A 12,283-nucleotide genomic window follows, 5' to 3' on the forward strand; every position below is an offset into this window, starting at 1 on the left:
TTTCTATGTCACTATAAATTGCTTTTTGGGAGTAGGAAGTCCCTGCTCTGACATATGAGTTTAAACTGAATTCTAGGAAAGAAGGCTACCTTAAATATGTCTGCTAGTTTAAAATAGAAACTAAACAACCATAGAAAATCAGCATGCATGTACGCAGGGATTCATTTGTATACTCTAAGTACATTGTATATCCTGCAACACTTTTGCCTGATCCTAGGCCTGCGTAAGAATTCACAAATCTGGCAAACATGCTATACATAAATAATTGTGCTACATATTAAATTATCCTTTGAGACTACAGGCCAGGTTTTAAAATATGCTGTACTGCATGGCTGACAAGCGGATGAGCTGCTGTGGGGTTCCTGTTTCTGTTCTTGTGAAAAGGAAGAGCAGTGTGAACACAATATTTCAACCCAGGACAGCAGTGGGTTGAGCCTAGAGGGGATTTTTCCACTCTAACACTCTAAAGTGGTACTCATATGGTACTCTGCAAATGGTATGATGATTAATATTTCATTGGGATCTTTTAGAGTTGCAGGAGCCGGATATGTTTAGTTGAGTAGCAGAAAAAATACTTGTAAAAGGTGCAAAGTGAAGCTCCATGTACATTCAGAGCTGGTCTGTAGATTACAGATGTATTTGTGTTGTGCTTGACTCCGTTGAGAAATGTGGTCTGCATATAAACCGAGTCATTACTTAGCCTTTACTAATGCGTCACTCTCGCTAAAAGAAAAAAATACTTAATTCATGTGCACTTCACTTCATCTCAGTGTGTGAGTCTTATCTGCGTTTTGCTGTCATTTACTGTTGTGCTAGTTACGGCCCCGTCCACAACGCTTCTGCCCATTCACTTTGAATGGGGTGACGTCACTTTTCGCCGAACTGCATTGTGGGAAGCAGAGCGGAGGTTTCCTGGCGTTTCAGGCTGCAAAAGTTGAGCAATGTTCAACTTTTGAAGCTTCTGAAGCTTTCGGTGGAAGCGTCAGCCAATCAAATAGTATGCCAGTACAAGCTCTAGCCAATCAAACCGCTGCTTATGTGTCAGGGGCGGGAGATTCATCTGATTGGTTGTTGGTCGAGCTTCAGACACGCCCACCGGCAAGCTTTTTCCAAAGCCGCTGTGTGGACGGGCCGTTTACTCTCTCATTTGATCTCTGTTTTATACCGAGTGCAGGGTTTTGCACACACAAAGGGCTTTGCGACTCAAAAGACGGCATTCAAACACTGCGCTCCACTCACTTGTTGCTCTCGCTACCAATACCTGCTCTGTTTCAAAAATGGGAATTGCAGTGACTTAAGAGTAGAAGAGCTCAGTGCAAGGAAAGTCCCTAGCTGCTAGGCTAATTTTATGCAGGGTAAAATGCCATAAGCTTAACCCCTCCCCCAACAATCAACTAGGGAAAAACACTTATCTTTGGGGTTATACAAATATTAAATAAACTAAAATCAGTAAGTGTACACATAACTTTCGCTTTGACTAACATAGTTCACAGTAGCAAAATAAGAAGGTATGCATGTCTCTGAATGTTTTACTCTTACTGAATGAGTTTGTCTTTCTTACCTAACTTACACACAGGTTAGTGCTCATGAAACTGAAATGTGTAACGGTCAGTGAAGCAGTTGCTCTGTTTCGTCCTCCGTCACGTGTGTGGTCCTGTTTCCCAAGGTTGTCACGTCAACAAACTGGAGGTATTTTTGTTGGAAGTGGCTATGTCAATTTTCCAACCAAATAAGGATTTATCATGTTGCATGCCTCCCAAAAAGCCCCACAGTAATTCTAGGCACTCCCCAATGGACAGGAAATGAAAGAAAAAAGAAAAGATAAAGAAAAGAGGAAACCTTAGGTATGCCGATACATAGGGGTTGGTGTTTCGTCTGAATGCATGACAAGATCAGCTTACATGCTGATAAGAACTCTGGGGGGCGTAAAATGAAAGTGCTAGGAAATTGAATATTTATTTTCCAACAAAGCAGTCATACACAGCGCTGTTATAAGAAAGTAGGCAGACCTTGAGCTGTGAAGAAAATATCTTTGCAATCATGTTTCCTCCATATATATTCTGTCTTTTTTGCCTTTCTATGGACCTGTGACATTATGGGACCATAACTGGAAAGGAATGTTTACTCTGAAGCAGCTGATGTTAACTTTGACCCCGCTGTAGAGGGTGAATTTAATGTCTTCATCCAGGCCCAATGTGCATTGTTTTGCGATGTTGGTAAATGCCCACCGTACACTTAAAGTAGACAACTTATTAGGCAGTTGAAAATCTGGCCACATAACTGGAGTAATTATTTCCCACTCATAGGATTACCGTTTTAATAAAGCTTATGGTGGGCAGAACCTTTTTACAATAAAATTGTTTGTATTTTTGCAATTTTTTTAAAGTGTCAGAAGACCTCTCTGAAAAAACTGGTGTTATGTAGGACACTGAGGCATAAGGATAAGAACCATTCATGCATATCAAAGCATGTTAAAACTTTTATCAGTTGGACACCAGAGCCCCCTGCTTCAGGTTCAACAAAGAGTGGTTTTAACAAAGAACACTTCATTAAATCACTGCTCTGTTCCTTGGATTTCTGTTCTTTGTTTTTGAAGATTTGCAGCAGAGAATGGAGTTAGACATGTGGGTGGGGAGAGAAAACAAGAGAAAAGAAGGAGCCGAGTGTAGCTGCCGACTAGAGAAGACAGTGATTTATGCCGAGTGCCAGTTACAACGACAGGAACACGTTTAACTAGCCAATGTTTTTAGTTTAGAACTGGATAGTCTTGAGGAACCATTACAAATTATATTTTATTTTCCTTAACTGTGGTGTTAAAGGAAATGAAAATAGGCTTGATATCTCTCCACATTATCAACTCAATATGGCGTTCTCACCGCATATTACAGGTTTTTGAAAAATGTTTAAATTTACAACGTGTAAGTCTCTGTAATTACATGTTCTAAAATTGCATTGGAAGCATAGGCCCTTGGCATATCTACAAAGCTTTACCAAGGGCTGGGAAAAAAAGGAAAATACGTTAAGGCCTATGTTTTGTGTGCGGGTTTGAGAATGTGAATGTGTTCAAGGCTAACTAGCTAGCCTTCTATCGTAGGCTACAGCCTTGTGTAGCCTTCCAAGCAGCCTCTCTAGCTTCAAACACATATGAAGGCATTCGCTTGACGCCTTGGGTGGCGTCGGTTGCCCTTCTTTCCGCACAGAGCCACATTGGCACAGTAAACCACAGGATGAAAGGCTTAGGCCTACTTTATTTCTGCCAAGTAAACAAGTCCTGCTGTTTTGGCTGTTCTCTGACTTTAGTTTGTCATCAAAGTGCAAGGCCAGCTCTTCTCTCTAGCAGACACTATTACAATCCCAACGTCTGAGAGCTTAGAATTTAGCAGTATGATATAGCACTGCTTTTGAAGGGATTGGATCCAAGGGAAAGAAAAATAGGCAGAGCCGTGTGGGGTGGAAATTATGCCAGTCAGCTGGATATGAATTTGAATAATACTGTTAGGATCTGATATTGTAAAAGATAAACCATTGCCTAGTTGTCTGATGGCACAGATCTAATCCCACCCACTGACATTACCACAGTTGTTTTAATGTCCAAAGCCTTGATTTGGGCGGCTGAGGAGAATTATTTTCCCTGGATACGGACTCCTAGGCATGTTGTCAACGGGTCACAACAGAATATGGGCTGTGTGAGACATACAGACGGTATAATCGTGTGTTTGCTCTATGCAGAATGTTTAAATGTAATCAAATGTTGTTTATTACTTGAGTGCAAATTAGAATGAGAATGGTTTCTCCATGCATACAGAAGTCAAGACAGTCAGCCCACTAGCTGCTAAGTTGTATTTTATATACAAAGAAGTAGTCAAGCTCTGAACTAGTTCATGTGAGGTTGTTGACTTTAGTTGCCCACCTTTTCTTTGGAAGAGTGAGCAGTGTTCATTACCTGGTGAATCACTCTTTCTCTTGCTATGACTTACTGGACTTTGAGCAGAGCCCTTGTGCCCGAACACGCATGTGTTAGGAAAGTGCAACCAAGCAGAACATTGTAATCAGAAAACACACAGGAAGTTTCTTAAATCTAAGATAAGGAGAGAAACCAGGAGCAAAGATCACTACGATAACAATCTTATCTTTACTGAATGCTCATTATTCTACTTCCTGTTTCACCTTTTCTCCATTTCTATGTTTGGTATTAGTACTTTATAAAGCTTCAATAATTATTCAAGGGTTGTTCATTGACTTTTAAGAATAAAGTATCATTAGTCAGTGCTGACCTGACACACGAGATGTGTGCTTAGAGTAATTTAAGCTTGTTGCAAACTCCACCCTATAATGATGGCGCCTATCTGTATTCGTCAGCAGACAATGATGTCATAGAGGACAAGAGCATGCCTCAATTGGACATGGCTGTCTCTACCTGATAGTGTTTGCCCCTTAATTGCAGCCTTCATTCCAGTGGTTAAACCCAAATGAAGAAAGACACACCTAGGTGATTTCTTACAGTCGTATTGAACCATTCTGGCCCATTCTTTATCTTTGCCTGCAGCCTGCAATACATTGTCACCAGTTGAAAAGGAGCGCCGTGGGTAATGCTTTGGCAAGGTTGGATACCTTTGACAGGTTTTATGTGTAATTGTTATCCCCGGGGTTGAATGAACAGGTAAGGGAAAACAGCCAGTGGGACTGCGGCTGCAAATCATCCACTTTGTATGGTGCTCATCTCAACTTTCAGTAAGGCTTTCTATGTTTGAGGGTGAAAACACACACACTTTATCAGTGCTTTACCAAAGCCCCAACAGCTATCAGGGGAAGTGAGATAGGAAATGGATACTTCCAACAACTTCCTGATGTTTCCGGTGATTTAGGGGCCAACCAATTGTTACAGCTCTCAAGAGCTATTGTAAAAATAAAACATTCCTGATTTCCCTAATACTGCAAAGAGTGGTCATGGTGGCTAAGATGGCTTATATTAAGTTTAACCCCAATCTTTAAAACATATCCAATGGTGCAGCATGTAATCTTTGAAAATGCTTTTCTATTTATTCCCCTTAAAAAAAAAGTAAGAAGTAAAAGTTAAAATGTACTAACTTCTCAACCTTTATAAGAACACCACCCACAAACTATGGTGTACTCAGACATTATGTGAATGGTAACCACCCTCTTGACTGAAAAATAAATAAAAGACAGGAGCTTACTCAGTAGGCTGGTTTTTTGTCTAAAACGAGAAGCCTAGTTATTAACTATGACACCCTTTTGTGCTTTTTGCTCAAATGGTGGCATCTCTAAAAAAGTATTCTGATTAATTTGATTGTGTTTTGAAAGGCAGTTGGGGGTTTGATGAGGCTACGGTCAAGACAGTGTATTGGCAAATGTCTGGAGAGAAGTACTGCCAACACTGTCACTGTTATGTGGATTTCAAGAGGGGTAAACCAAAGTTTACAGAATAAATATTATGATTTCAACACACAGTAAAATTACTGTGTGAATTGTTTGAGTTTGAAGGTTTCATATCTGCTCAAAGGTTAATGTAGACTTTTAGAGAAACGTCTCTGTTAAAAGGCCCAGGTCACTTGTTGGTGCACATCAAATTGCCTCACCTACTCAAGTGGACCATACAGACAAGCACTTTAAATGTGGAAGGTGTATAAATTGCCTTGAACAAATTAACAGTTCAAAGCTACAGAGTTGAAAAACACTGTTTATGCCAAAATGTATTTTACTGCATTTTTATTTTTCTGTTTTTGCCATTTTGGCCCAATTCATATGATATGTGATACCTTGTAAAAAGACTGTTGGCACAGTAAATGTCATCTGTGCATCCTGTTATCCTGTATTTGGTCAAGACATTTGGTGACTACTTGCAAGTCTAGTTAGTGAACTGCTGTAGCTGACAAGCTAAAATGCTAACGAGTGGGGGAAACATTCTGGTGTCATTCAGTGACAATAGCTTCCCAAGCTTCTTTGTATTTTCCTTACAATGTGGTTTAGTCCCCCAAGGCACTTTGTTCATTAGGTTTGTTCTTCATTTCATTCATAAGTGTGCTATTGAAAAGGGAAGTTAAGCTTTTAGAGCTAACGAGCATGCTTACTGTCTGTAGCAAGACTCTTCCTTGGAAGGTAAGTCCACACAGTTTACTCAAACAATGTATTTGCACCATTGACTCTCTGTTTTCAAACTATTCTAGTGGAATGTTTTCACCTTACAATGCCGGTGTAATTTTGTTCAAAGGGTGTTAGGCTTAAGGACTTCATCAATGTTAGATCTCAAGGTGTATGATCGAGAGAGGGGAATGTCATTTAACAAGATGTGTAAAACTATGTATCAAAACTGAACTAGCTGGCTGCAATAACAGCATGGGTACATTTCTCCAATGCAGTCTCTTACTGTTAAAATCTTGTATGCCTGGTCTTTAATGCCACCCAGTGTGTACATGACATTTTTACAGCTACAAATTGACAAAGGTCAAATATTCCAGTAAGCACCATGGGACCCTTGCTTCTGCAATCCTTCCAAGCATCCCATCCATTTTCACAACTCCCCATAACATTTCACTTTCACCAGCTCTTGGGAACCCGAATCCCCCAAAGCCCCAAGTCTTCCATGACGTGCTTGCCTTTTTAGATTACAAATAAGCCTTGCAGCTGTGAGGTGCTGAGGTATCTCAATCCTAATGCAAACAATGCTTCTCCGCTAAATTCCTTTTACTCATTTTCACAAAGACTATATGAATTTATTTATGTGTTTGTATAAGATTATATTGCCTCTCTTTGTTGCATTTGTCCAATTCTTTGTGCTTCCAGATGACAGAACAGGACATTAGTTGGACCACACTGGCTGTTTTAAATGGCATGCCAAGCATTGCTTTCCTTTTCAACAAAAGAGAACAGTTGCTCTTGTTTAGCAGCATTTTGGACACTCTGTTAAAAGGATAACAGCTCCTACTTTAATGACCAATCCCTTCTGAAACTCCCACAGTCCTTTGGATGTTTGTTTCTCACAGCTTTCATCTGAGAGTATAGATGGCATCACAAGCAGTGAAATCAGATACATTTCACAGCGTTATTTTAGGCTCAAGTGGCAGATACTTAACTCATAATAAAGTGGTGAATATTGATATAACTGTCTGGAGTAGAAGAGTGGGTTTCAGGATACGAAATGTTGCATGCTGTGTTCATTATTTCCAACACCCGGGCCGTGAGAAATAACAAGAATTGTAATAATGAATTTTCCCAGAATAGTGTCAGTTCATCATCAACATTACTAAATATCTCAAGGACTTAAACATGGTCCAGCCTCTGCAGACACACAGCACATTCCCAATTGTCTGCTGAATGTTTGTCACATAAATACGTGTGTCACTCCAAAGACTTAATCACAGCAGCAATGCCCGGGTATGAACCTGCCCAACAATGTCCTGGACTCCTTAACTCCCCCCAGGCCTCCATTTTGGAGCAGTGGTTGTAGCTCTCAAGGACATGGTTGAGACTGCCACCGCTGCTTTTGCTGTTGTTTCTCTCCCCCTTTCAAAACAGCATGGCTATAATTACTGTCGGCCCACGCCTGAGGATGGCTCGTGTGTTTGTGTGTGTGTGTGTGTGTGTGTGTGTGTGTGTGTGTGTGTGTGTGTGTGTGTGTGTGTGTGTGTGTGTGTGTGTGTGTGTGTGTGTGTGTGTGTGTGTGTGTGTGTGTGTGTGTGTGTGTGTGTGTGTGTGTGTGTGTGTGTGTGTGTGTGTGTGTGTGTGTGTGTGTGTGTGTGTGTGTGTGTGTGTGTGTGTGTGTGTGTGTGTGTGTGTGTGTGTGTGTGTGTGTGTGTGTGTGTGTGTGTGTGTGTGTGTGTGTGTGTGTGTGTGTGTGTGTGTGTGTGTGTGTGTGTGTGTGTGTGTGTGTGTGTGTGTGTGGTTACAAAGGCTGTGGGTTGGAAGTGCAGACTTCTCTGAGCTCTGGCTTACCAAGCAATAATTTCATAGTTCCTAAACGTTTAGGTAGAGATATACAGAGTGCACCTTTGTCGGCTAAAACACTAGTTCCAGCATAGTCCTACATAAAAGGACCATTCCTTGTCGTTTTTTTATGACGGTTGCGGGAAGAGTTTAAATAGATTTAGATTTCTGAAAGTTAAGATTTTTTGGAAACAAGATGTTTTCCAAAGTGAGATCCGTGCTCAGATATCAGAGTGGGCGGCGTGTCTCGTGGTCAGAGAACTTTGAGCGAGCTGGCAGCAAGTCAGACAAATATGGCATCGAAGCAAACAAAAGCAGTTTAGGCCACAACACAATATGTTTTAAAATAGCTTTGCTCATCCACAGTGGATGCAACATATATTCTGGCACTTCATAATGTACTCCCAGACATCTCTACATCTTGAGGAGGAAGCTGGTTTCATGCTCAATCAGAATTCTAGAATATTTTAAAAACATGGGCGAAAGCAGCCACATTTAGCCTGTGCTTTAAAACGATTTTACCCAGAGACCATGCCCCAGAGCGGCTGAACCGATTATTGTAGAGATGAGCAGTACATTAATGAATATTCTATAACACATAAGTTTGAGCAAGCTCTCGGATTGGTCAATAGGCGTGTTTGATTCCACGATCAAACAACGATCAAATAGAACGTCCCTAATCACAAAGTATCCAGTGGCCTTCACACGCGACTAGCCTACCGAAACTACTTCCATGAGCCTACATCGTGTGGTTTCCATAGCGACGTTTAGCGACACACAGCCGTTACACTGTTATACATTGTCTCTCGTTAGAAATCGGTATCACCTGCATACAGCGGCTGGCGGAGGTAGGGTTGGAGGCCAGAGAAATCATGTCCGTTAGCGGACATAAAAACGAGTCATCGCTTCACAGCTACTGGGCTCCATCTCTAGACAACAGAAAGATGTGGAGCAACGCGCTTTTTGCCGGTCCGGGACACGCCATGAAACGGCCACTGGAGGAAAGCTCTTCCTATAACGTAGTCCTACCCGTGAACACCACAGCACCACCTGCAAAAAAGTCTGGCATGGAGTTCATGGAGAGCTGTTTCAAGAATTGCACTTTTAATGGCAGCATGAACATCCACCTTCATTCTGAACCCAAAATGTTTCAGCACCATGGACAGCCTAATTTGATTTGTTCCGCTAATCCCACACAGTGATTACTCAGATATTTAAATAGCCTAATTCAAGAATTGTTTTCAATAAATTGTTTTCAATAAATTGGTTAATAATATATTATTTACTATAATTATATCAATAACTGTAAGCGGGGTAGCAGGACTGTTTGATCGGCTATCGTTACCATGGGAACTACTTTCTAGGAACTACTTTCTGACGGAGATTAACTCAAGCAGAAAGCGTAGGTTTGGGAGCAAATTAGCCCACATTATGACATTATTTTCCGATATTGTTGATTACAATGATAGTTTGTGTAATAGAATCGCAATCATACACTTGAGGCAGTAAGAACCCCAAGCACTCCAGTACAGGCGTACGGACCTCGGCGCAAGCACCTCGGTCCTGCCGCAGTACTGTCGTACCAATAATGACGTTGAAGAACGGCCTCTCGTGTATGATTGCTTAAATCTGCAGTAGCTTTGATTAAAGGAGACAAATACAAATCAATGCTGAGTTGCAGTGTCTCCTATTTGAAGATAAGCTGCGTACCTTTTTTTAACCTTGAATAAATGTCTTACTTGGTTTTATATATCAAATTATTATAGATAAAACAATCTGTTAGTAGAGATAATTAGTGACATATTAGTCAATAATAAAAATCAATGATCATTAGTTGCAGCCTTGCGTTACCCGGTATTCCTAGGGATTGAAAAGAGGAAACCTGGCAGACATTCTCTACATGTCAGCTTGTCTGCTGTCTGATGTTAGAGGTGTATAAAGAAAACAGTTTGGCAGAAAATGTTGCCGTCCTGCTATGTAACATTTGTCACCTCGCTGTTGCCAATTCACAACTGTATCTGGAAGGAGTATATTAATACTGCCTTGCCTTTTGTATTCTCACCGCAGCAAACTAAGGACTAAATTAATTTTCACTTCCTGTTAAGCTTTACTTTCTTTCTTGCACTTGCACTCTCGCCAAATTCCCTATCCCTTTTTTCAAATAGAGGTAGCAGTGCTAATTGGTGTGTCAGTTGGAGAACAATATACAATTTAAGGATTTTATGAACAATTTATTAAAAAGCATACTTATAAACAAAGGGCATCCAGTGATGTGCTACCTGTGTCATTTACTCCGCTTGTGGTGTTCCCGCTGTTGCTGCCTCAAGATGCAAATTGTGTTTTTGAAATGAAACTTCTCTGCAGTTTTTTTGCAATGCAGGACTAAAACCAAATGTACTATTTCCTCCAGTACAGGCTTTTGGCAGTCGTTTTCTGATACCATTGGTTTTGCCAATGCTATGTTTGTTTCAGTGCTGTGATTCTATACTGAGCGTATACTGTTTACATGACAAGCACGGTTTCTGTTATGATACGTAGCCAAGCTTTGATTAGGCCGCTGATTTACAGAGGAAAAATAAATCCGAGACCTAGAGTCGGTGTGGTTAATGCTGTCGTCTGTATTCTGCTCTATAATACATGTACAAAGAGAGGAGTTACCTAACAGAGCACACAGGGGAGCTTGGAAGCATTCTCATCCACCAGCTCCAGCCTTGCTAAAGCACATGAATAATTAGTCAGCGTGGTCTGTTTTGATGTGGCACAGTAGAACTATTAGCTTTGATGGTAATAATATACAGCTCACGTAACTGATGCTGATCCATTGCAAACTTTTTTGCAGGCATCATGCAACGCTGCAAAGAGTTATACCTGCAGGTCCTATACATTTATTAAAAACATTTTCACTAAACAAGGAGGGGTATGTTACAGTGTTTAGAAAGACAGCGTTTTGCTTTGTCTTGTCCATGGGTGCTTTTATAATTACTTGTAAAATCAACAACATTTAGGAGCCCATCAACATGTAGCTCTATTAGGTAGCATAAGCAGAGCAAGATGCATCGACAGGAAGTGCTTGGGGTTCCCTTTTTTCCCCAACTAAATACCAGTATACCTTTATCTTTTGCAGCACTCTGTGAAGATTACATTAAGCCTAAGAAGGAGAGGATAAAAAAGGGGGAGAAAAGTGCCTCGCTGGTGTGCCTCAATTGCAGTGCTGAGGGAGGGTTATTTCAGGAGCTGTAAGTTGTGGCCTGCTATTCTCGTTGCAGGCATATGTGCCATTGATGGGTTTGGGTTTCGGAAATCCTTTGCTTTATGCTAATCATGCGCAGTGTGGCAAGCAGACAGCTCTGGTGCGGTTGAAGTTGGCATGTCTACTCTACACTCTGCAACGCTGCAATTACATTGGTAGTGAGAACAGAACGCTGAATATAACGTGTCCATGTAGCAGTATCTTTATCCGCTTCTTTTCTTTCTCAGTTTGTGTATACGTTTGAATAGTCAGCAACTTATTTTATTTTCACTTTAGTCACATCCTGGCAGAACCAAGTCCCCTCTGTGTGATCGGTGTCACACAACATCAATCCCTTCGACTTAAAATGAACGATAAAGCTCAAAAAGAACCTTGAAACTCTTCAACTAGCAGGAGGAGGTTTTTTGAACTTCCCTTTTTCTTTTTCAAAGAGTGCTCAGGACTGGGGGGGATGTCTGTCTGACTGACTATTTATTCAGCTTGTGGAGGATTTAAAAGCACTGTATCAAGGCTAGGCTGCTGTTTGGACACTATTTGCAGGCCTTTGTGATATTTCACAGTTGTACGGCAGTGTGGTGGGCGGTCTGGAGACTGGTTTGACCAAAGAAAGGAAAGACATACAGGGGCCTGCTCCAGATGCAAACTCTTAACTCATGGCCGACTGATGAGATAACCAGCAGGGTTCAGATGATGTCACCCAACAGTGACTAGGGATTGGAGTTTTATAAATCCAATACTGTTTTACTGTCAAGGTGTTTTCTCTTTCAAGTGTCCTTTTGACTCCGACCAACTCCACCTACAGTTAGTCCACCACATAGTCTACTGAAACTGAATGTTTGATGTCGACGTCAATATTTGAGAGTTCAAAAAAATCCATATTATCAACAGACAATAAGATAGAGATATATATGTGTTTTTTCCTTACTGCCTTTCTGGCAAGGTCCCATAGTATTTGGTTTATTGGGAATTGAGTTGTTTAACTTCGTATAATCCATTGCTTGCTGATAATATCTACGCAACCTGTAACACCATTTTTGAGTTTGAATGGTATGACTACTTTATCATTTAAAACAGAAAGAGAGTTAAAGTGAT

The 12,283-nt window shown here is 40.9% G+C and overlaps 1 protein-coding gene across 9 annotated transcripts in view; it reads left to right on the top strand.

The window, feature by feature from the left end:
- Positions 1-12,283, top strand: part of fat1a (FAT atypical cadherin 1a) — a 72,227-nt gene that overhangs the window by 16,938 nt on the left and 43,006 nt on the right. The window lies entirely within an intron of this gene.

This window comes from Notothenia rossii, assembly GCF_949606895.1.
Source record: "Notothenia rossii genome assembly, chromosome: 1".
NCBI lineage: Eukaryota > Metazoa > Chordata > Actinopteri > Perciformes > Nototheniidae > Notothenia > Notothenia rossii.